Raw genomic sequence first — 25,261 nt, 5'->3', positions numbered from 1 at the left:
TGGACCACCAGCTGAAAGCACTGAGGCCAAGAGGCAGCAAAATGGGACCTTTGAGGCTCCCCCACAGGCCTCGGGGAAAGCAAGGAAGCAGCACAGGCTTAGTATCATCCCTGGGTGGGCTCGAACCACCATCCTTTCGGTTAACAGCCGAACGCGCTGACCCATTGCGCCACAGAGACACGGAGGGGCAAGGCTGTATTGAGCACAAAAGCCAGGCATCAGCTCAGGGTACGGTATAGCACATGCCTGCAGTGGTTAGACAAGCAACAGCAAGGAACTGGACTGGTATGGAGCAAAAGTTCTGTGGGAAGGAACCAAAAAGAGCACCGGGGCTGTGGTACAACGCTCGCATACACTTTCTTTGGCCTGTTTTGCTGGAAGAGTTAGCAGAGCGAGATTGTTCGTCACAGGACAGTGGGTGGGTTTATGCAAATTCTGGACTCTGGGACCAGGGGGACACATGCACTACCTATGCAACTGACCTTTGCTACCTCACTCCCTAACAACACACCTTTTACCTCTCAGTGCCAAAATACACCGTGAAAAAGATCTAACGGCATAAGTTTAGGGTAAGCAACCGCAGCACTAACAACAATTTTAAGAGTTTCAAAACAGCCTCTGTCTTTCCACACCAGGAACAGCAGAAAGAACAGCAGCAGCACCTGCAAGACACCAACAAACATCCATTTCTACATCTCTCCATGAGGGGGGCCGTTAGGAACCCATACCCCTAAATGGTGAGTACTTTTCAGGAGAGGGTGACGCTCTCAGGCCTCAAATGCCAGGTACAGTTACTCTGTCCTTGATCCAAAATCAACAGGAAAATACACTGGATTACTCCTGCCCCAATAACAAAGAGACTGGGGATATCGCAGCAGCTGAAATGACCGTTTGGACAAGCACTCCCATCATGCAATCCGGGGTGGGTGTAACCATGCAAATGACATCAGCCCCAAAAGGCCTTGACAACACATCACCAACAGATGGCAGGGCAGACTTCATACTGACCCTGCTTCAACTAGATTGTGGCAAAGATTCCAAAACACCGAACGTTAAAACTCACCAAACGCGGGTCAATCCATCCTCATCGTCGTAACCACTCGTTATATTCCACACCCGAACGTAGCCCTCATATGGACAACATACCCTCCTAACTCAGTGTCTGTACGTTAACCTTTTACCCCCAGTCAGGGCTATTGCAGATTATGTATTCCTTATGCCACCCGATCTTAAACTGAATTTTGCATCCCTTGGGTAAGCTGTACGTTGTTCCCTGAGCACCAGAAACTTCTATGCTGAAACTCTGTACTGTACACTTTTTTTTTCTTTGAACGTCATCTTAATAAAAAGTTGACTTTTGTTCGAGATCCCGGCTCCTGTTCCTTTGCAAGGCGTGTGCGTTTGATCCGGGTTTTAGTCTGCTAATACAGCGGGGGGGGCGATTGAGCCAGACGCGCTTGCCTGCTGCAGACACGGATCCAAGGCTGAACCTCGTCCCCCACAAGCTGAAGGCTTAACTGAAAACTGTTTAAGAAGTGCTCCCATCTCCGGCACTCAGCTACCCAGCTCCCAATGGGGTCCAAACCCCAAATAGATCCCTTTTACCCTGTAGAAGCTGTAAAATCCTGTGACCAGGGCAGCTGCCTAGCAGCCTGCACATCTGTCTGCCAGCACGAGAGCGTGTAAGGCACTAATCCGGATAGTGGCGGCTAGGTGGCAGGGGGAGGGTGTGAAGAAGCAGCAGAGTGGCGCAGCGGGAGCATGCTGGGCCCATAACCCAGAGGTCGCTGGATCGAAACCATCCTCTGCTACGCGTGCGCTTGTTTCTTTTCCCTCTGGGCCTTCAAGCGAGCTGGTGACCAGCAGAGCACCAAGAGCCTAGGCCATGAGGCAAGAGGTGGCTGAGGCGAAGCGGCCTGCCAGGAGCTCCTGGCACCTCTGGCTGCCTGGGCTGAAGGCAAGAGGCAGGCCTGGGCGTGGTGAGGGCCTCCTGTCCTGGAATGAGGCTGCAGTGCTTCCTGGTCCCCTTTTCCCACCACCCGGCAGGCGGCTGCTGCGGAGAACACGAGGAGGCTCTGGGGGCGCTAGGCAGCGCTGTGTGTGTGGCTGTCAGGGGAAAGAGCCGAGGCTCCCGACTCGACCTGCCATTGACTCGCGTGGCTCTGCGCGCCGTCAGCCGGGGCGGGCCAGGCCGCGGACGTGACTCAGGCTTGGGCTGCATGGCCGCGCTTTCCTGACGAGGCATGAGGCAGGCCAAGAGCTTTGCACAGCGTACAGGGAAGTGGGAGGGAGGCGTCTTTGAGCCGGCCTGTCTCCTCCGCTTCTCCCTTGCCACTTGGGCGGAGGCGGGAAGGGAGCGAAATGTTTCTGGCTGAAAGTTTTTGTGCTCGGCCTTGAGGATTAAGCCTGAGCCTCCGGCACGGCTGCTGGCAGATGGATTTCTGAATGGCATCCAGCCCGCTCTTTAGACCACCAGCTGAAAGCACTGAGGCCAAGAGGCAGCAAAATGGGACCTTTGAGACTCCCCCACAGGCCTCGGGGAAGCAAGGAAGCAGCACAGGCTTAGCATCGTCCCTGGGTGGGCTCGAACCACCATCCTTTCGGTTAACAGCCGAAAGCGCTGACCCATTGCGCCACAGAGACACAGAGGGGCAAGGCTGTATTGAGCACAAAAGCCGGGCATCAGCTCAGGGTACGGTATAGCACATGCATGCAGTGGATAGACAAGCAACCGCAAGGAACTGGACTGGTATGGAGGGTTTTTTGCCCCACTTGCCCCCCCCGGGGTGTCCCTGCCTAAAAGTGGCGGCCACCAGAGCCCAAGCAGTAGCCCCACCCCTTCCACTTGAGGCCACGCCCCTGCACCACCCCCTCCCCAAGGCCCCACTCCTACACTGCCTCATACCCCAAGATCCTTCCTCCCGCTCACTGCTCTCCACCCCTCCCCCTCACTCACCCTTACGGTCTTTACAAAGTGGCAAGGCAGAGCCCTCCCATTTTTTAAAGCCCTGGGGTGTTGTTCCCCCCTGTTCCGGCCCCCCTGGGGCCCTGCACTTCGCAGAGCTCTCCCTGATTTCAGCTGTTAGTGAGGGAGCCTCACTGCTAGCGCAGACTGGGCAGTTTCTTGCATGAGAGACACTGTCCCAAAGCAGGACTAATGCTTAGAGCTGGTTATCAGTGACTTCACATCTGTTGGTCTGCAGCAAGACTCTCCATTGAGTCTTAACCAGCTCTGTTATTACACAGGGAAGAACAAAAGGGTCAAATGGGGCCTGGAATCCTTAAGAAGAATCCACCTCACCAAGTACCAACACTTGTTGCTACCTGCTCTCAGCCCCACTGACAATGTTTTGGGGTCACCCCTCGCCTGTATCAACCTAGGGGTTTTAGAGAGTCACAGCAGGTGCTCCAGTGGCACAATTGGTTAGTGCACAGTACTTATAGGGCAGTGCTGAGAGGAGTTATGCTGAGGTTGTGAGTTCAAACCTCACCTGGAGCACTGGTTTTCATTAACCAAGTGGCATCACCCCCTCATTTGGCCGTGCGTAATGTAGACTTCCAGCCCTGGGGACACTGAGGAGGGGAGGAGTCAAAAATGCCCCCTTTGTTTATTACCTCCTCTCCAGAGCGCAGATGAGAATCTACCATCCTTTCTCCCCCACCAGCCCCTGTGCCAGGATCCCTCAAGCAGAGCCTGGAGTCCTGCCCATCCTTGACCCCTGAGCCTGGAGGGAGAGGAGCAAGGAGACATTGTTACAGGGCTTTCCCTTCCCCTGCCCACTTCCCTGGCTCTTGTCACACAGGCAGCAAGCAGCAAAAGACCAGAAGTCGGAAGCGCAGAGAAAGGGATGTTTACAAGTTTCCAAGCAGGCAGATTCCGAAGCCCTTCACACCAGTCGGGCTTATCTCTATACACCGACAGAGTCTGTTCCCCAGTGTCCCCTTTCCCAGCTCTGACACCACAGAGCGTTTACCCCACATCCCTACAGACAATTCTTTCCTGGGTGCTGGCGGGTGAGTCCTGCCCACATGCTAAGGGTTTAGCTGGTCGCCATATTTGGGGTCGGGAAGGAATTTTCCTCCAGGGCAGGTTGGCAGAGACCCTGGGGTGGTTTCACCTTCCTCTGCAGCATGGGGCACGGGTCACTTGCTGGAGGATTCTCTGACCTTGAAGTCTTTAAACAACGAGTTGAGGACTTCGCTAGCTCAGACATAGGCCAGGGGTTTGTTACAGGAGTGGGTGGGTGAGAGTCTGTGGCCTGCGTTGTGCAGGAGGTCGGACTAGACGATCACAATGGTCCCTTCTGACCTTAAAGTCGATGAGTCTATGAGCTCTGACACTGCAGAGTGTTTACCCCACATCCCCCTTCCCAGCTGTGACACTGCAAAGCCTTGTCTGTGTCCCTGTTCCCTATTCCCATCCCCCTGTTAGCATGATTCCAATTTCCTCTTCCACTTCCTGTCTGACCCCAGTTTATACAGTAATATTCTCAGCTAGACCTTAACCAGTCATTGTAACTAACCAATTCTAACCTATTGTAACAGAATTCTCTAACCAATTACATCCCACTCCCCTAATTAACTTACACCCAGCAAAATTAACTCGGCAGCAGACAGAAACAATTAGCGAACCAGACAGATTGACAATAGAAAAGTGGGGGCCAGAAAGCTAAACCCTACAGAAATGAGGGTTTCACAACCACAACCATTGAGAAGGGATTTCTTGCCAGACCGGATGCTCCCTTAAGATCTGTTTTGTTATCTGGTGGTGATGGGCACTATCGGGACAGGATCGTCTTCCTAACAGTCCAACCCCACCTTAGTTCAGTGTGATGGGTTTGGGAGGTGAGGATGGGACCGTTCGCTTCCCAGCTTATGGCTGCCCCCGCTGCTTAGCCAAAGGCCTTCGCCTACAAACAAGGCTCAGACTCTCCGAGGGAGAGAAGGCCCAGACGCAGGCAGACTGGGATATTGGGTCTTTCTTTTATAGCCCTGTCACTAGCTAAGTGATAAAAATACACCTGAGTTCTTAAAGTCTAGGCCTGTACAGGCTGCCTGAATCTCTCTATTCTAACAGCCATCGGCCCCTGTGGGAAAATGATCTATTCAGGGTTGTCCCTAGACATTTTGGTGCCCTACACGGCACCCCCGTCCCCCAGCCCGAGCTGGCAGAGCGGAGCAGGCTGGGGCCAGGTCACTCCACTTCCCGCTGCCCGGTAATTGCAGGGCAGGCCCGACCCCACACTCACGGGGTGTCGGGAAATGGAGTGATCCGGCCCCAGCCTGCTGCACTCTGCTCCCAGCCTTGGAAGTTGGGGGGGAAACGCCCCCCCAGCACTCACCAGTGGCGTGGCTGGGAGCTAGTGGAGCAGAGCAGGCTGGGGCCAGGTCGTTCCACTTCCCACCGCTCAGTGAGTGCCGGGTGCGCCTGATCCCTCCTGCCGTCCACCGGGGTGTAGCTCAGGGGAAGGGGCGGAGTGGGGGGGGGATGGGGTGGCGCCGGGGGGGGACGAGGGGTGGGGGCAGACCAGGGTGGGGGCTGTGGGGAAGAGGTGGAGCAGGGGCAGGGGCAGCTTTCCTGGCCGGCTCAGCTAGCCAGGGGATCGGTTTCCCCGCTGGAGCAGATCGCAGCTGCGCAGGGCACCGGGAAATTTGGGGCAATTTGGTGCCTCCACATCCCTTAACCAGGCAGTGTCCCTGTGGTGTGGGCTGTCTGCATAGGCCCTTTCTCAATCTTTCTCACCCTCTTGTCTCCAGTCTCCTGTGTCTCTGCTTTCTAAGCACAGACTCACTCTGGCTGTTCAGAGGAGGGGAGGACCATGCCTATGCGTGACCAGCAGACAGCGACAAAGACCCCCAGCCAGCCTGCTCCCTGCCATGCCAAACACCCACTGAAGGCCACCCACATACCAGCATGCGGGGCGGCTGCTGATGCTCTGTGGCCAACATCAGACGATGGTAGGAAAGCAGGGCCAGCCCCCCTGGTGGGGCTTCTTACCATTCCCACTCAAGGTGCTCACTTTGGCAGTGGGGCAGGAGATTTTACCCCAAGAGGCTTTTCCCCAGCTGGCGAGAAGCAGAGAAACACCCAGGCTCCCAAGGGGCTATGTAGCAACCCCCCTCCAGCACAGGGACAGGCGCACACTTGGAAGAGGGAAACTGCTCCACACGCTAGCCCGGGCAGCCGCCCATTTTCTTTGGCAAGTCAGGAAGGGCAAAGGTGAGACTGGAAGTACCTGGGGCTCATGTCCCAGCCCTTGTGACACCCAACCCCCAACTCCTTCCCGGGGCTCTAGCTGAAGCCAGAGCATTGGCCTGAGTGACCAAAAAGAGGTTCTAGCCCTGAAGGGAGCAGGACGTTCAGCCCAAAGGTAAAACTGCACAAGCACAAAGGGACTCGAACTCTCAACCGCCTGATTTAAAGTCAGACACCTTATCCATTAGGTCACATGGTCACACTAGCAAATGCTCTCCAAGTACTTCTTTAGAGAAGACGGACACTGTGTTTCTCAGACAGGTCATCTACTGAGGGGGGTTGAGACTCTCTGGGCACAAGAAGTTGAGTTCCCAGCGAGATGTGAGACTTAATTCTCTGGAGCCAGGTGCAGGGCTTTGGCAGGGAGGCTCAGGCATGGGGGACTGGGGTGCAGCGGATGGACCGGCTGTCTAGGTGCGGAGATTTAATTGCACTGAGGCACAGGAGGGAGGAGGAATCCCGCTGATGGTCAGTGGCTGTGCAGAAAAAAGGGTGTTGATTCCCCCATCCTAAATGGGCTGGTTGGCTTGACCCTTCTCTCTGCTGCAGAGCATGGTGGGGACTGCAGCTCACCCCTCGTGGGGCAGGAGAGCACAGATGCAAGGTGCTGGGCTCAAATGCACCTGGAGGGCAGCTCCGGTGGGGTGGGGCAGGGCCTGTGGTTTACGTTCTGTGTTGCCTGGTGCTGGGCCATTGCACAATCCCCAGCCACGCAGCACAGCGCACCCCGAGAGGGGGCAGGGGGCCAAGCAGATGATCCAGCATGAGGGGGAGAGGATGTGTGGTTGGGGGAAAAAAGGCCTGTGGCTGCACTGGGGGAGTGCAGAGCAGGGGTGACACCCCAGAAACCTGCAGCAAAGGGATGGACAGGTGGGGTGGGTGGATAGAAATGGCAGTGAGCCTAAAAGGGGAGTGGGGGTCAGTGGTCAGAACAGGGAGGGGGCTGGGTGCTAGGACCTCTGGATTCTATTCCTGGCTCTGGGAGCAGAGGTGGGTCTAGAGGTGGGAGCAGGGGGACTGGGAGCATCTTCCTAATTCACAGGGTAGTTCTCGTCCCAGCTCGTGCGAGGCGGGAGCGCCACCAGCCCCATTTCCTGGACGGGAGAAGAGAGGCTGAGTGATGTGCCCAAGGACACTCGGGAAGTCTGTGGCAGAGCACAGCATGTTTCTCCCCCTCCCCCGCCGGGGTCTGGCCTATTAGTGGGTGGTGCAGGGGCGGGGTCTCAGGAGAAGGAGCAGTGGGAGGGCGGGGTCTCAGGGCAATGTGAGGGCGGGGTCTCGGGTGAATGGGTGGTGCAGGGGCGGGGTCATAGGGGCAGGGTGGGGGCAGGGACTCAGGGGGAAATGGGCAGTGTGGCACTGGGGACTGGGGGGAAGAGGCGCTGTGAGGGCAGGGTCTCGGGGCAAAGGGAAGCATGTGGGTGGGGTCTCGGGAAGGGCAATGCAGGGGCAGGGATTAGAGGGAACAGGTGGTGCAGGGGCGGAGTCTAGGGGCAATGTTAGGGCAGGGTCCCAGGTGAATGGGTGGTGCAGGGGCGGGGTCCCAGGGGAAGGGGCGGTGCAGGGCGGGGTCTCAGGGGAAGGGCGGTGCCCCAGGGGAAGGGTGGTGCAGGGGCGGGGTCTCAGGGGAAGGGCGGTGTCTCAGGGGAAGGGGCGGTGCAGGGGCGAGGTCCCAGGGGAAGGGGCGGTGCAGGGTGGGGGTCTCAGGGGAAGGGGCGGTGCAGGGGCGGGGTCCCAGGGGGAAGGGGTGGTGCAGGCATGCGGTCCCAGGGGAAGGGGCGGTGCAGGGCGGGGTCTCAGGGGAAGGGGCGGTGCAGGGGTCTCAGGGGAAGGGGCGGGGCAGGGATTAGAGGGAACAGGTGGTGCAGAGGCGGAGTCTCAGTGGGAATGTGAGGGTAGGGTCCCAGGTGAATGGGCGGTGCAGGCGCAGGGTCCCAGGGGAAGGGGCGGGGTCCCAGGGGAAGGGGCGGTGCAGGGCGGGGTCCCAGGGAAGGGGCGGTGCAGGGGCGGGGGTCCCAGGGGAAGGGGTGGTGCAGGGGGTCTCAGGGGAAGGGTGGTGCAGGCATGCGGTTCCAGGGGAAGGGGCGGTGCAGGGGTGGGTCCCAGGGGAAGGGGCAGGGCAGTGTCCCAGGGGAAGGGGCAGGGCAGGGGCAGGGTCTCAGGGGAAGGGGCGGGGCAGGGGCGGGGTCCCAGGGGGAAGGGGCGGGGCAGGGGCGGGGTCCCAGGGGGATGGGGCGGGGCAGGGTCGGGGTCCCAGTGGGAAGGGGCGGTGCAGGGGCGGGGTCTCAGGGGGAAGGGGCGGTGCAGGGGCGGGGTCTCGAGGAGAAAGGGAAGCTCAAGGGTGGGAACTCGGGGAAGGGGCCATGTGGGGTGGGTCCTTGGGGAAAGGGTGCAGGGAGGGTGTATTGGGGGCAATGTGGGAGTGGGGAGTCGGGGAAGGGGCAGAGTGAGGTGGGGTGCTGGGGAAAAGGGGCAATGCGAGGGTGGTGCCTTGGAGGAAGGGACGGGGCGGGGCGGGGCAGGACTTCAGGGAAAGGGGCAGGGATTAGGGGGAACAGGCGATGTGAGTGGGGACCTCGGGGTTAGGGGCAGCGTGCGGGCCGGACCTCGGGGGGTGGGAGCAGGTCTTTGGGGAAAGGGCAGAGTGAGGGGGCAGGAGCAGGGCTTTGGGGCGGGGCGGGGCAGGACCTCGGGGAAGGGGGCAGGGCTTTGGGGAAAGGGGTTTGGCAGGGGCAGGGCTTTGGGGAAGGGCACAGCGGGGGCAGGGCTTTGGGGAAGGGAGGAGCGAGGGGGCGGGGCAGGGCTTTGGGCTTTGACCTGCTCTCCAGCTGAGCCACCACTGAAAATTGAAAAACAAAACAGTAGAACCATACAAGGCTTCAAAGCCCACCAGGCCCAACCCCTCTTCTAATACGGCAGAAAAGCCACAGTTCTCCTGACTAGGTGGGGACGTCCTATGGCCCCACAAGAAGTGGAAGGCCATCGTGTTCGGTCTCAGCAGCACTCGTGGAGCAGGGGGAGATACCTGGCTGCGGAAATTCCCCACAGATGTGTCTTGCGCATCACAACCTTGTAGGTAATGACAAGGTCCACTTACGCCACCGGCTGAGCCATTCCTCACAGGCCAGCAACCATTTCTCCCAGTTCGTGTTCCCCACCTCAACCCCAACCGAACGCTAGAAGGCCCAGCCATCAACCTGCCCACTCTTGCAGCCCTCCCCTTCCGCCCTGACTAATAGGGGGGAGCATTGAGCTTCCCTCCCTTAGGCCCTTCAGCATCCCTGGGGAACACCAACACCGCCCAAGTGACTTTGGGCCAGTAGGTGAACCAACAGGGCTGCCTGCTAGGCCAGACTGCAGCCCAGCTTCAGGACTCAGAGGAAATGGAGCTTGCATCCCTCCCTACAGGACTCCAGGCATGGCCAGGCTTCTGGATCAAACGTCCCCTCTTGTGCTCAAGTCACAACAGCTAGCGGGTGAAAGACAGGCATTCATGGCATTGGAGAGAGCAAGACAGAGCCTTGGAAGACCCAGCAGGGTTTGTGGCACAGGAATTGTCCTCAGATCCCACCGAGACTCCACCTCAGATTGCAGGATTCAAAGTCCCGAGTGCTGCCCTTACACCATGGGACCAATAGGGAACCCCCAGACCTCTGCTGAGCTCTGGTGTGGATGACCCTGTGCGGGCAGCCCTGCCTTTGCTCACCAGGTTTTCATGCAGCAGTTTGCTGCAGCTCCCAGAGGCCTTTCTTAATCCAGACTGTGAAAGGCCAGTGGGCATGTGAGGAAGTTTTCCCTTCAGTCCCAGGCAGTACATGGCCCTTCCTAGTGAAAGGTGAATTCCTGGGGGAAAAAAGTGATTCAAATAACATCCTGGAGAGATGCCTTCATCAGTTCTGGGGGAAATATCCAACAGGGAGGGGTTACTTTACATCTGACCAGGGACTTGAACCCTGGACCCTCAGATTAAAAGTCTGATGCTCTACCAACTGAGCTAGCCAGGCTCATGTTTCAAAGAAGCAAATTCCATGCAGAAGAGAAACTAATCAAGAAAATGAGAGTGGGAAACAATACAGAAAACCTGCTACTCTGGCTCTCTTAGCAGTCCTAGCCCCAGCCTGCTCCTCCATCCAGTGCCCTGAGGCCTTATTCTTTTTTTAGTTAAATAACAAATCCAGGAGAAAACACAGTTATACAAAGCAAAACAAAATCACAAACAGAAATGTCATTGGAAATACAAAAATAAAAAAGGAAAATGCAATTTCCATCACTTTATCGTGTCTGGGCCATTCCTGTATCGAGAGCACCCGCGAAGGTCCCTGTGTGCTTACGAGAAACCTGGAGGAACTCATACCACAGCCTGAACATGAAACTCAACTGCTCCCAAGTGCCGCAGTAAAACCCTTTCCCTGCTGTGACGTTGCACTCCATAGGATTTTATGAAAATATGCTAATGAGTGTGAATATGATGTAACTGGAACATGCTTCATGCAAAAGGTCTCTTGTGCAGTATCATTACAAAGCTTATTATCTACTGTGTGTGTTCATCCTATTTGTATGAACCGATCATTCTTGGATCTGAAACTAGAAATATGAACTATAACTCTGAGGTCCTGTTGTAATGATGCAAAGTGTGGGCCATTAATAGTGGTTTGGACTCTTGATGGCTCCCATTAACCAGGACAATTGACTGGAGATGGCTCTGTCCTGCACCATCTGTGAGTCAGGCCAGGAAGAATGAAGGCTTGGGGGTCTCACAGGACATGTGACCATGTTACCTGGTACAGGAATCCATCTTAAACCTGGGGCTTTTACCAGGAGAGACAAAAGATTCCTGCCTTGTACCAAAGCTGTATAAGGGGGTGGAACAGAACAAAGGTGGCTGCAGTCATGAGACATCCCCTAGCTACCACCTGAGGTGGAACAAGGGCTATACCAGGTGAAAAGGTTGGGCCCAGACAAGTGTAACCCTTCTGCCCCTCTGAGCTGGCAGCAACAAGGGCCGGGTTCAGTATCCAGGGGTTCTGTTTCAATAACACAATGCAAAACTGGCTCAAGCCCCCACCCAGTGACCTGGGACAATTACCTACCACCCCCCCCCCCGGGCGCCTCTAGGAGGCAATACTTCTCCACTCGCAAGCACAGAGTCCGAGTGTAGCAAAATCCTTTTAATAAAGGAGGGAAACAATGCGGCATCACATTGGAGAGACACCACAAACAGGACTATACACAAACCATAAGCAAAAAAACCCACCTCCAAGCACATTTGGCACTGTCCTTTCCCCCTTAGAGTCTTAAGTCCAATCACCCCAAAGTCCAACAACCCAAGAGTCTCTGTCTCTGGTCAGTGCCACCCCAGAGTTCAAAAGTTTATCTGCAGAGTTTTACCACCCCCCCCCAAGCCTGGGTGGAAATGGTGGGGGCATACACAGGGTGTTAAAGGACACCTTACGTGGGCCAGGGCCGACTGCCCCGCTTCTCCTTGGAGTTCTGCTGCAGCCTTCACCACGACTGGCTCCACTCCACCAGCTGTGCTGCTCCTCCAGCCAACCCGTGAACCGCATCAGCCATCCCCGTGAACTGCGCCACACTGCTCACTGTTCCACGGGCTGCGCCAACGTGCTGCAGACTGCTCTGCTCTGCCAGCTGCTTAGCGATCGATCTTCAGGCTCCCCCACTCAGTGATCTCAGCTCAGTAAGCTTAGCTCTTTTAGTGATTTCAGCTCTTAGTGGTTTCAACTTGTAGTAGAGGAGCACCAGTACCACCTTGGCCCAACGTGAATTCAGATCAGCAGCCTCCAGATGGACTCCTAAAGGATTCAAAATTAGCTCTGCTCTTTAACAGTGGACAAAGGAGGATGTACAATTGGTGTTCCAGACCCTCAAAAGGGGCCCATACCATCAGGTACACACACCAGTTCCCAGCCTCTCTCCCTTCACTGGGTTTTGGAACCCATGTCCCTTGTCTAGCAAGTACTATTTAATGTAGGTTGAGTCATTTCTGTCATAAAGCAGTCTCATAGTTCCTCATTCACCTAATTAAGGTAACAGCACTTTTTTTTCCTTCCTGCCCCAATAACAAAGAAATTGGGGATTCCACAGTGTGAAAATAACCATCCCATGTTGCTGTGTGTTATGCTAAGTGGAGTGGGTTTACCAATGCAAATGCACATTCCTAAAATTCCTTTGCCCACTCCTCATAATGTACCACCAGATGTCAGGGTAGATCTCATCCTGACTCTGCTTACACAAGAAATAAATCTAGTCTGCAAAGAAGCTTATTGGAAGATCTCTGAGGGTGAGATTTGATCTGTATTGAGTTTCATACTGTATTAGGCTTGGACTTGCATGTTTTTGGTTTATTTTGCTCTATGGAGAATACAAACTGCACAGAGAAGGAAAAGTTAATGCCTTGGAAAAGCCTCTGTGTGTTAGATGGGTGGGAGGGTGTCTAAAAACCACTTTCCTCTACTTTCTTTTCTCTGAATTCCTTTAGAAAATCCAAAGCAGGAAACAGAACCATTTCTTTCTCTGAGGCTTGAGCTTCGAGACTTTCAAATTATGAGACTGACATGCTGCCAGCTGTGCTAAGGCTGCCCAGTGAAATGTTTAGGCTCAGTACATATAGGATCCTCCTACAGCAGTGACTGGGGCAGGGAAGGAGCCAGGGGTGTGCTGGAAAAAGCAGGGAGATCTGGTGCCCACAGACCTGTCCTGGCGGCTTTCACAGGAGCAAATAAATCAATTCTCCCTGCCAGTGAATAATGTACTGGAGCTAATGGCAGCACAGGGGGGATGTTTCCAAGTTGTACACCCACTGCCACATGTTAAAACTCAATCTCCTTTCCCTATGCATTGGGCAAAGCAAGCTGGGGAAACTACATGGATAATGAACCCCAGTGCTTCAGACAAGGCTTGAACTCATAACCCCAGCAGTAGCCCCCTTTATACCAACCAATTGCACCACTGCAGGTGCTTTTTAGAACAAGCTGGGAAGCAGGCAGTTATCAGTCTCTGGGGTTCACACCTTTGCCTGGTAATTGAAAGGCTGATGCATCAAACCTAACTCAAGATGCAGCTTTTCAGTGATGAGACTCCAGGACATTTTAACAGGAAGAAAATCTCCTCGATTCTGGTTTAGTCCCATTTGACTCCTGCCCATCTTCTCCCCCCGCCTCCCCGCCCTGCCCCACCCCTTCTCTTTCTTTCCCCACTGGGGCTGTGCAGAGAGGAGCCCCAGTCAGTCTCTGTCACAGAGAGTCTGTATCCCATCAAGGGAGGGAGGGGTCGCTCCAAAACACTGATAATGGGGAGGGGAGGGGTGTCTGTGATTAGGAGGAGAAAGGATGGAGAACTAACAGTGGGGCCCAGAGAGATTCCCCCAGATTGGGGAGATCCCCTGCTGCCCCCCATCAGCCAGCTGTGGGAAGAACAACTTGGGATTGCTTGGGGAAGCCACCTTTAAAAACACAAGTGTAACATGCTAGTTACATTTGAATAAGACCAAAGCCTCCTCAAACCCACGGTCACAATCACTGCAATGATTTTGCCTTGATATTTTACCAGCTGCAGACACAAAGCGAGTCAAATTACAGTTTCCGTTTGGAGTCAATGCACACACAAGAATCCGGAGGCTTTTAATTCCTTAGGTTCTGCTGCCATTTCATTTCTGTCCTGTTCCAAGATTTATTGTTGTGCAAAGCAACGTTAGGCCCTTGGGAGTGTCCCCCCTGGTCCTGCCTGCTGCCCCGGCCAAGTTAAAAGAGCCGGAGGACCCCTGCCACCACCAGCACCAGCGGGCTAAGGCGGTTTCCTGCCCACTCTCGCTCCATGTGGCACGCCACTCCCGGAAGCGGCTGGCACGTCCCTGCGGCCCCTGGGGTGGGGGGTGGGGTCTCCACGTGCTGCCCCTGCCCCGAGAGCCAACTCTGAGAACTGTGGCAATGGGAGCTTCAGGGGTGGAGTCTGCGGGCAGCCATGCTCAGAGACGCCCCCTGCCCTCCCACTTAGGGGCTGCTGCCAGAAGGGGGTGCGGGTTGCTTTCGGGAGATGCCCGAGGTAAAGGTTGCACCCCTCACCCTCTCCTGCACCCCCAACCCAGACCCCACACCTGCACCCAAACTCTCTCCAAGACCCTGCCCCCCACACACCCTGCTGCAGCACAATCCCCTGACTGAGATCAGACCCTGCACCCAAACTCTCTCCTAGAGCCCAATCCCTCTCCCTCCCACACCCAAACTCCCCCCCAGAGCCTTACACAGCTGTGGGGTGGGGCAGGACTTGGTCCCATTCTGGGAACGACCAAAAATTATACAAACCTGCCTCCCGTGTCCAGCCCAACCTTCTGCTGACGCACCTCAGCCCACACCCCTGCAGGGTTTGAAGCTTCCATTGCTTAAATTCCAGGACACTGAGGGATTTCAGCTCCCCTTTGCCCAGAGGGAACCTTCACCCAACTCCCAGCCAGGTTCTTGTCCATGGGATCACTGTAGGGGGGCTGGGTCCCTCCGTGTCTTTTCTCTCTCTGACAGGCCAGGGTGCAATAACTGGGGCATCTAAGCACCCAGGACCTTCTGTGGGGCTGCCATTCCCCTTCCCCTTCTGTGGTCTCATCAGTCATTGACTCCAGCCTTTTTTCTATCCATCGTCAGCACCATCCCAAGCCAGCTGCACTTGCCTCAAAAAGACAAAGAGTCCTGTGGCACCTTACAGAGTAACAGACATATTGGAGCATAAGCTTTCTTGGGTGAATCCCCACTTTGTCAGATGAATGTCATGGAAATTTGCAGGGGCAGGTATAAATATGCAGGTAAGAATCAGTCTAGAGATAAGGCGGTTAGTTCAGTCAGGGAGGATGAGGCCCTCTTCTAGCAGTTGAGGTGTGAGCATCAAGGGAGGAGAAATTGCTTTTGTAGTTGGCTAGCCAGGCACAGAATTCCCACTACATTCATCTGACGAAGTGGGGATTCACCCACGAAAGCTTATGCTCCTGTACGTCTGTTAGTCTATAAGGTGCCACAGGACTCTTTGTTGCTTTTTACAGATCCAGACTAACACAGCTACCCCTGTGATACTCAAAAAGACAGTGTCCCCTGTTGGGTGTAAATCACTGACCTCTCTCCTCTCTGAGCACTGACTGCCCCTCTGTTTCCTTGCCTCTCAGTCTGTGCAGATGGGACCTTTCCCTCCAGTGCTGGAGGATTCGCCCTTCTCATCTACCCTTGTCCCAAGCAGCACAGCGGGTGGGAATCTTACATGTACTGAGGTGACTTAGGAGCAGAAACCCCCCCCGACCTTCCATGCAATTGGCACTTGCCCCTCACTGAGCAGGATTAAAACTCCTGCAGGGAGACTGCTGGGCCACATCCCAGCTGGGCATGAGCAAAGCAGCAGCGTGAAAAGAACCTGGAGATGCTGGGGACTGAACACAGGACCTTATACATGTAAAACATACGCTCTACCACTGAGCTACATCTCTAGATGAACCATGTGTGCTATACGTTGCACTCAGAGCCCTCCTGTTTCCAGAGCACCTAGTGGCCTAAAAGCAGCATGGGGGACGCATTCCCTGCTCTGAGGGCCAAACCTGCTGTCCTGGAGGCTGCTGCTTCTTAGGGTCACTTTGCAGCAGGGCCAGATTCGATGTGTGGGGCAGAGAGAGTGGGTGCCCTGGACTCAGGGTGCAGAGATACTCTCAGCCCTCTCCCCTGCATTGGGTGGGGGGTGCTGCCACCCCCTACTGGAAGGTAATGTGTTGGGGGGAGGGGGGCACTGTGAGTCACTCAGCACCTGACCCTGGTGGCAGAAGTGCTGTGGGGAGCTCTAGGTGTTTCTAGGATCTGCTCTTTCCACCTGCCTGTGAAGTCCAGCTTTCCTCAGCACATTCACTGCGGTGCAATTGGGTCACTATTTCCATGGCTGCACAGCAAAGAATCACTCCCAGTTTCCCTTCTATCTGCGGCAGGATTAGCCTGTGTCAGTGGTTAATGAGGTGGATCTAGTTGTAGATTGTTATTCATTCCCCACCTTGATAATTCAACCAGTCCCTTTCCCATGCAGATTCCCAGCACCTCAGTGATCCTGGTAGCAGGGGTTGGGGCCTGAGATTTTCAGGGTCCTTTTTCCCCTCCACCTGGAGTGAACTCAGCTTTTCCCCCATCCCAGACCATCCATGAAATAACAACAGGGGCATAAAGAAAGAGGGGAGGGAACATCTCACGGCCAGGGCTGGATGTGCCCAGGGCCCCTGCTTGTCCATTGTTTCCATGGAATTTGGCCCCTGCTTTGCACAAGGGACAGAGAAAGATCTTGCTGTTCCTGTGTCTGTGCAAGGAAAATTGTGCTTCCCTAGGAAGAGAGGAGGGAAATGGCCCCATGGTGGGACAATTTCCTCAGGATTAAGACCTAAGGACTCAGGCTGAGAACTGATTTAACTCCACTCATCTGGGATTTAACAAATTGTCTTCCATGGAGCAGGGCCAGTTCCAGTGTTTTTGCCACCCCAAGTGGAAAAAAATAAATAAAAAAGCTGCAGTCAGCGGCAGCTCTACCTCTGCCACTTTTGGCAGCAAGTCCTTCCCTCCGAGAGGGACTGAGAAGGCTGAAGCCTCCTTTCCATTGACAGCCCCAGGGACCTGCTTGCTGTGCTGGTGCCTGGAGCCAGCCCTGCCATGGAGACACTGGGAAGATGGGGGGAATCAGGAAAATACTACGGATTTGTTTACACTGCAAGTGAAGAATAACTGGAGTATTTTTGGTTTAAAGTCACTTTTCCCTGACTGGGAATTGAACCCAGGCCTTGGCAGTAAAAGTGCCAAATCCTAACCACGAGGGAACAGGGAGGTGATGATACTGTTTTTCTTTTCACTTATGTTACACTTTCTTAGGCTACTTTCTAGCCAATTTCTGAAGCTGCTCCATTGTCCACTCCCTGAGGGGCTAAGAGCAGAAAGTGCAGGAATCCCTGTACTCAGGGTCACAACCTGAGACCAACCCAAGCCACTGAAACAAACATAAATGATGCTTCCTCCAGCAGGATCACAGAGCAACACAAAGAAAACCCAGCAGGAACAATCCTCCTCTGCCTTCATTTACCCCATTGCAACCCTCTCAGCAGCCAACTCCTGTGGGAAGGACACTGAGCTGATAGGAGCTCTGGCATAGAGACCAAGGCAGGGGTGTTGCACCCCCTGGGTGTGAGCTGATCACATTCTGACTCTGGAGGAGGAGGGAAAGGTGATGGCCACATGATGGGGCCAGTATGTACCACAACATGGTTCTTTTATGTGGGATGACTCTGAACATTGACTGATCTCCACTCCCTTGGATTTGAAGAGATGTTTAGTTTTGCACTTGGGAACCTGTAAGGCTGAAGCAATTTTATGGATGGTGACACTACGATTGAAGGGTTATTTAATGTTGTAGAAATTGTTAAAAACACTGAGCTTAAACTGGAACTGCCTGTTATTAAAGGCTGGTTTCCCCACATCAGTTCCATAAGCTCTGCTAGAAACACCCTGGGTTCTCTCCTGCCTCGGTGGGAACTGGAGGGAATCGTCCCCTGCTGCCCTTGGCTCCAGGCTGGTTTTTCTGGGGAGGGGACGTGGAATTGATTTGTTTGCTGTTGAGAAGGGAGCCAGGCCAGTTCTCAGGGAACGAGAACTCCCAGCATCTTCCCAGCCCAGCACAGGCTGCTGCCCTGTCCCAGCCTCTGTTCCCCTGGGGGCCCTGCGTGTTTGACTCTAGAGCAGGCCGGGAGCAGCAGCTGAGGCAGAGGACAGCCTGGGCCGGGCAGAGAAGAAGGAGTTTAGCAAGCAAAAAAGGTAAAATGGTAGTGGAGTATCACCTTGGACTCAATGGCATTTCTCCATTGGTCTGTCTGCTCTGGGGCAGGGACAATAACACGTCCTGCTGCATTCGTTATTTCAAAGGGTGGTTTAGGATTTTCATTCTCACACACGATGCACAAAGCAGGACTCAACCCTCAGCATAAACTAAATGAGCTGCCCACAGATTCTGGCAGCCACAATGAGCATTTGGTGCGAGAGCTCAGACCTGCCCCTGTCCCAGAGGGAGGGGGGTCATCTGGGAGGGGACTGGACCACTGACCTATCAGCTCTTAAGTCCCAAACTTTCAGTAACTCTATTATCAGTGCCTGTGAGTGTAATTTAAACCATAAGAAAAGCCACACTGGGCCAGACCAATAGTCCATCTAGCTCTGAATCTTGTTTTCTGACAGTAGCCAATGCCAGGTGCCCCAAAAGCCACTCCCTAAGGTACCAGGGGGAGTTGAACCCAGGATCTCTTGTTACTAAAAAGGTGCTTTAATCAGCTAAGCCATGGTGCCTGCTGTTAGTCAAAGCATCCTGTCTGCCCAAACCTGACTGTCTGCCAACCCCCACTGGGGCCTGACAAGCTTTGCTTGTGTTTGGTTCTGTAAAGCAGAGGAGCAGGTGAAGTTTTGCTCCCAAGGTGGGTGTGTGATTCTTTGCACAGGTCTATGCTGCAAAATTAGGTCGGTTTAACTACATTACTCAGGGTTGTAAAAAAATTTACCCCCCCCAAGCAATGCAATTCTATCAACCTAACCCATGTGCAGATAGCGCTGTGTCAACAGGAGGGCTTCTCCCATCAACAGAGCTTGGGGAGGGACTTGGTTAGTGACGACCCAGAGAACAGGTGGCCCATGACTCTTGCATGTCGGGAGGCTGGGCATGAGCGCTGGAAGCTCCCTAGAAGTTAGTCCACCTCTTGCTCGCTCCTCTCCTCCCTCCTCCTTACCTGCTGCTCGTGCCTCTACACCCTCTGCCCCAAGGTCTGCCCACCACCCACACCTCTCTGCCCCTCCTGTGACACCCATCCTGCCTGCCACCCACACCTCTCTGCCCCTCCTGTGACACCCATCCTATCCACCACCCACACCTCTCTGCCCCTCCTGTGACACCCATCCTATCCACCACCCACACCTCTCTGCCCCATCCGTGACACCCATCCTGCCTGCCACCCACACCTCTCTGCCCCTCCTGTGACACCCATCCTGCCTGCCACCCACACCTCTCTGTCCCCTCCTGTGCCACCCCTCCAAACCACCACCCACACCTCTCTGCCCCATCCGTGACACCCATCCTGCCTGCCACCCACACCTCTCTGCCCCTCCTGTGACACCCATCCTGCCTGCCACCCACACCTCTCTGTCCCCTCCTGTGACACCCATCCTGCCTGCCACCCACACCTCTCTGCCCCTCCCCTGACCTACCCTACCCAGACCAGCCCACCACTTGCACCTCTCTGCTCCTCCTGTGACACCCATCCTGCCTGCCACCTACACCTCTCTGTCCCCTCCCCTGCCCAGCCCAGCCCACCCTCTGCTCCCACCCTGAGACCCGCTGTGCCCACCTCTTTCTTCATGCTGCTGTTGTTATTCCATGAATCATCAGGGATGGAAGAAAAAGCTGAGTTTATCCAGGGTGAGGAAAGAAAGGAGCCACCAACCCCCTGGCAAAGCTCAGTGCCCCAGAGAAAACCTGCCCCCTGCTATCGCAATCACTGATGTGCTGGGGATATGACGGGAAAGGGACTGTCTGAATTAAGGCAGGGCCCAGAGGATGGAGGCGGGGCAAGCGCTGGGGGTGGGCAGGGAAGTGACTCTGCACAAGCGGCCCCTCCTCAGCCCATCTCTGGGTACGTCTACACTACGGGACTATTCCGAATTTGCATAAACCGGTTTTGTAAAACAGATTTTATAAAATCGAGTGCGCGCGGCCACACTAAACACATTAAATCGGTGGTGTGCGTCCATGGTCCGTGGCTAGCGTCGATTTCTGGAGCGTTGCACTGTGGGTAGCTATTTCCTAGCTATCCCATAGTTCCCGCAGCCTCCCCCGCCCCTTGGAACTTCCGGGTTGAGATCCCAGTGCCTGATGGGGCAAAAATCATTGTCGCGGGTGGTTCTGGGTAAATGTCGTCAGTCACTCCTTCGTCTGGGAAAGCAACGGCAGACAAGCATTTCGCGCCTTTTTTCCCTGGATTGCCCTGGCAGATGCCATAGCATGGCAATCATGGAGCTTGTTTTGCCGTTTGTGACTCTCACCGTATGTGTACTAGATGCCGCTCACAGAGGCGATTCAGCAGCGCTACACAGAAGCATGCTTTTGTTTTGCATGACAGCAGAGATGGTTACTAGCCATATTGCACCATCCAAACCCTTCCATAAATTGGAACTGAGGATGATCATGGCTACCAGTCCTTTTGTACCATTTGCTGCTAGTGCCCCTGGTCAATCAGCCAGGGGCGCAAAAGCCAAGAGTGGTTACTAGCCATATTGTACCTTCCATCGTTTTGTACCATTGGCTGCTGTCATAAGTGCCCCTGGCCGATCAGCCAGGGGCGCAAAAAAAGTGGGAATGACTCCCTGAGTCAATCCCTCCTTTTTGGTATCTAAAAATAGAATCTGTGCTGCCTAATATAGGCAAGTGTGCTAGAGAACCACCTGCTCTGTGTCAGAGCCTGCAGAAATTATCTGTATGCTATTCACAGGGGGTGCTCCTGTAACAACCCCACCTGTTGATTCCGTTCTTCCCCCAGCCTTTCTTGGCTACCGTAGCATTGTCCCCCCACTTGTGTGATGAATTAATAAAGAATGCAGGAATAAGACACACTGACTTGTTAGTGAGAAATGAGTGGAAGGCAGCCTCCAGCTGCTATGATAGTCCAGACAGGACATTAAGCAGTGTGTAGGAGAGAAGCCCAGCATCCCACTGCTAGTCCAGGGGCAACTGAATCTTTTCTTTACACATGAAGGGTGGGGGCTGATGGAGCTCAGCCCCCTGTTGCTATGATGAGGATGGTTACCAGCCATATTGCACCATCCATCCACCAGAAAAAATTAGGGCCAATAGGCTGATGACGAGGATGGTTACCAGTCCTTTTGTACCATCAGCTGAGGCTGATGATGAGGATAGATTTCCATCATTTTGCACAATCAGCTTATGCTGATGATGATGAGGATGGATTTCCATCTTTTTGTACCATCAGCCGCCCATGACGGGGGGGGGGGGGAGCAAGGATGTTGGTGTTGAGTGCTGCACTATCGCGTCTATCTGCAGCATTCAGTAAAGATAGGGTGACATGTAAAAGAGTCAGAGGATTGTTTTACCTTTCGCTTCTGGGGGTGGGTGGGGGTGAGTAGATTGCCAAGCTATGCCCTGACCCGCGGGCACTGTGTTTGACCCTAGAAGCATTTGGAGCTCAGCCAAGAATGCAAATAATTTTAGGAGGCTGCAGGAACTGTGGGATAGCTTCAGTCCTCCAGTCCATGCGCATCCATTTGATTCTTTGGCTTTCCGTTACGCTTGTCACGCTGCAGTGCGCTGAGTCCCTGCTATGGCGTCTGTCTGGAGATTTTTAAAAAAGGATTCTAACGGAGCGCTGATAGAACGGATAGAACGGATTTGCCTGCCCTTACAGCGATCACATCCGCATGGTCCATGCGGGAGCTCTTTTTTTTATTTTGATTTCGGACTGCATCGCCACCCGTGCTGATCGGAGCTCCACGCTGGGCAAACAGGAAATATTCAAAAGTTCGCGGGGCTTTTCCTGTTTACCTGACCACTGCATCCGAGTTCAGATTGCGGTCCAGAGCGGTCACTGGTGCACTGTGGGATAGCTCCCGGAGGCCAATACCGTCGATCAGCGTCCACACTAACCCTAATCCGATATGTTAATACCGATACTAGCGTTACTCCTCTCGTTAGGGAGGAGTACAGAAACCGGTTTAAAGAGCCATTAAAATCGATATAAGGTGCCTGCTAGTGTGGACGGTTTCGGCGTTAAATCGGTTTTACGCTCCTAAAACCGATTTAAATGCCTAGTGTAGACCAGGCCTCTGCCCCCCTGTGTCTGTGGCTCCCAGCGCTGCTGGCCCCACTGACATCCCCCCCTACCCCCCCCCCCCGGCTCTGGCTCCCCTCAGGAGTGGCCGATCCAGCTCCAGGAGAGCAGGTGCCCCCTGGGAATGGGACAGGGGCCAAGTGTCCCAGCCAGAGGGGAAGGGGGCAGCCCAGGAGTTCTCAGACGGGGGGTTACAGCCCCTCGTGGGGGGGGTGAGGTTATTATGTGGGGGTCACAAACCGCCCAGCTCTGCAGACAGCAGCAGTGAGGGTGGCAATGGAGCAAAGTCTGCTGTGAAAAGTGATATTGACAAATGTCTTCACACCCCCAGTGTTACACAGGAACTATTTTAAAAACCCTTTTCTGCTTATAACAATAATTCAATCGACGTGTGTTCTAGGCTGAATTTAAAAGTGGTGAGAAAAGTTAAACTCATTTTAAAGAATTGGGTTATAAATTAAGCATTTCAAATAACGTTAAATATGAAAAAATGTGTTTTGAATTGATGGGGGGGAGGGGGTCGCACTCGGCACCTTGCTTTGTGCAAGGGGTCACCAGTTCCAAAAGTTTGAGCCCCACTGGGTTACACAGGGAAAGAGCAAAGAGAGACCCTGAAACAGGCCTGCAGGGGAAATCCCTGGGGAGAGGGGTTCCCAGCTCACAAATCTTCCCCGCTCCAGTTACTGCCCCATCCCTGGGCTGTATCTCCAGGGCCGAGGACATCACAGATCCCCTCTCTGCCCAGGGGGCTGGCACAGGTAGTTCCTCCTGCCAGTCCTCTGCCTCCCTGAATAACTGCGTAAATTCACTGGTGCTCCTCCCCTCCCCCCGCTTCTCTCTGTGACCCTTCTGCCACTGGGAGTCGGCAGCAACATGGCCCAGGGTTCAATATCTTGGGGATCCTTTTAAACAACACAACACAGAACCCGCTCGAGCCCCCACCCAGTAACCTGGGACAATCCCACACCACCCCTGGGTGACTCTAGGGGCAATACTTCCCCTGGCCAGCACCGAGTCTGAGGCCGTGTCTACACTACCAATGCCAACAAGGGGTTCCACTCGACAACGATTCACAGCAGTGCGGCCCGACACACGGTCATCTTCATCCTCTGAGTCAGGAAACCCACAAAAGCCTCTTCTTTTGTACTGGGGCAGGCAAAAATAAGGGGACACTAAATTATTCTGATTGCTAAAAGTAGTTTAGGGGGTTGTGTATTTTTGAAAAAAAAATCAATACTGATCCTTCTAACTAGCAGCATGAGATAAAGAAAAGAACCTGGACAAACCTTGTCAGTAACGGCTAAGGTCCTAAATGGGAAATCAGCAGCGGTTTGTAGCTGGGGGACCGCACAGTCTGAATGTGTATGACCCAATCCCAGCCCCACCCCCACCCCCACACCCACATAGCGGTAGGGCTTGGCACTCTCTCTGTGCATTGGTGTGGTGGCTGAGTGGTTAACCAAGCAGTGACAATCCAAGCAAGTTCCCTGAGTCAATTCTGCACCAATAAAAATTCTGTGCACAATATTTTAGAATTCTGCAAATTTTATTTGCCAATAAATAAATGTGGAGGCTCCAGCATGACAGTGGGGAGCAGAGGCTCCTGGATGCCCAGAGGTGGGATATCACCTTGCAACCCCCTCTCCCCTCCAGGGAAACAGACTCTGTGGTGAGGCTGCACCTCTCTGCTGCCTACTCCAGGAGCCCCCAAAAGACTCCCCAGAACTGCTCATGAGGGGTGCATGACCACTCCTGTGGCTTCCCTATCAGAAAGTCAGATCAGCTGGCCCCAGGCGATTTGAAAGGGCCTGGGGGCTCCTGCCACTAGTACCGGCAGCACCGTGGGGCTAAAGCGGATTCCTGCCCACCCTCGCTCTGCACGGCGCACCACTCCCAGAAGCACCTGGCACATCCCTGCGGGGTGTGTCTCTCACACGCTGCCCCTGCCCCAAGCACCAACTCTGCCATTGGAACTGCAGCAATGGGAGCTGCAGAGGTGGTGCCTGTGGGCAGTGGCCCCAGGAGATCCCCCCCTGGCCTCCTCCTTGTAGAAGTTGCTGCCAGATGTGGGTGCGGGTCACTTTCAGGAGCTTCCCAAGTTAAGGTGCTACACCCCAACACTCTGCCCCAGCCCAGATCCTGCACACACCCGAACTCCCTCCCTGAGTCTGCTACTGCCCCCCCTGCCCCCCAACCCCTGCCCCAGCCCAGAGCCTGCACACACCCGAACTCCCTCCCTGAGTCTGCCACTGCCCCCCCTGCCCCCCAACCCCTGCCCCAGCCCAGAGCCTGCACACACCCGAACTCCCTCCTGAGTCTGCCACTGCCCCCCCTGCCCCAGCCCAGAGCCTGCACACACCCGAACTCCCTCCCTGAGTCTGCCACTGCCCCCTGCCCCCAACCCCTGCCCCAGCCCAGAGCCTGCACACACCCGAACTCCCTCCCTGAGTCTGCCACTGCCCCCCCCACACCCCAACCCCTGCCCCAGCCCAGAGCCTGCACCTCATGCACCCAAATTCCCTCCCAGAGCATGCACCCCTCCTGCATCCAAACTGCCTCCCCTGCCCTGCCCATCCCAGAACCTGCACCTCATGTACCCAAACTCCCTCCCAGAGCCTTAGGCAGAGATGGGGGGGGAGGGGAAGGGGCAGGACTTGGACCCGTTCTGGGCATCACCAAAAGTTATATAAACCTGGCAACCCTGAGCTGGAGCCCTAGTCACTGCCCATCTCTCGCCCTCCAGGAGGGGACTCTGTGGGGCAGGGCTCTGCCGGGGCTTTCTTCCTTCCTTTAATCACCGTGGAAGGGTGAACAGGGAGAGAATTTGTTCTTCTTTTCTGAACACACGCAGGCAGCTGGATTATTTCCAGGGCTGGAATAAAACCTGAGCCAGCAGAGGATGGTTTCGATCCATCGACCTCTGGGTTATTGGCCCAGTAGCTCCCGCTGCGCCACTCTGCTATGGGGGGAGGGGGGCTTCCTGCAGGATGGATTCCCAGTGCACCTCCCGAGCTGTGCCCTGGCGAGCTGTGCCCAGGGGATTTAGACGCTTTAGCGGCAGGTGATTGACACGCGCTGGGTCCCCCCCCCCAGCGCTGAACTGACCCGCGCTCGCT

The 25,261-nt window shown here is 54.9% G+C and overlaps 4 non-coding genes across 4 annotated transcripts; 1 reads left to right on the top strand and 3 right to left on the bottom strand.

Annotated features, from left to right (window-relative positions):
- Window positions 1-105: 105 nt before the first annotated feature.
- TRNAN-GUU lies at window positions 106-179 on the bottom strand. Its single transcript has one exon. It is a non-coding gene; the product is annotated as a tRNA-Asn (tRNA).
- A 2,390-nt stretch (window positions 180-2,569) lies between these two features.
- TRNAN-GUU lies at window positions 2,570-2,643 on the bottom strand. The gene has a single exon. It is a non-coding gene; the product is annotated as a tRNA-Asn (tRNA).
- A 762-nt stretch (window positions 2,644-3,405) lies between these two features.
- TRNAI-UAU lies at window positions 3,406-3,499 on the top strand. The gene is made up of 2 exons: window positions 3,406-3,443; window positions 3,464-3,499. It is a non-coding gene; the product is annotated as a tRNA-Ile (tRNA).
- Window positions 3,500-10,187: 6,688 nt separating this feature from the next.
- TRNAK-UUU lies at window positions 10,188-10,260 on the bottom strand. Its single transcript has one exon. It is a non-coding gene; the product is annotated as a tRNA-Lys (tRNA).
- Window positions 10,261-25,261: the final 15,001 nt, after the last annotated feature.

Source organism: Mauremys reevesii, unplaced genomic scaffold (assembly GCF_016161935.1).
Source record: "Mauremys reevesii isolate NIE-2019 unplaced genomic scaffold, ASM1616193v1 Contig4, whole genome shotgun sequence".
NCBI classification, from domain to species: Eukaryota; Metazoa; Chordata; order Testudines; family Geoemydidae; genus Mauremys; species Mauremys reevesii.
Note: the sequence above shows the minus strand (reverse complement) of the source record. Positions and strands in the feature narration are given on the sequence as shown.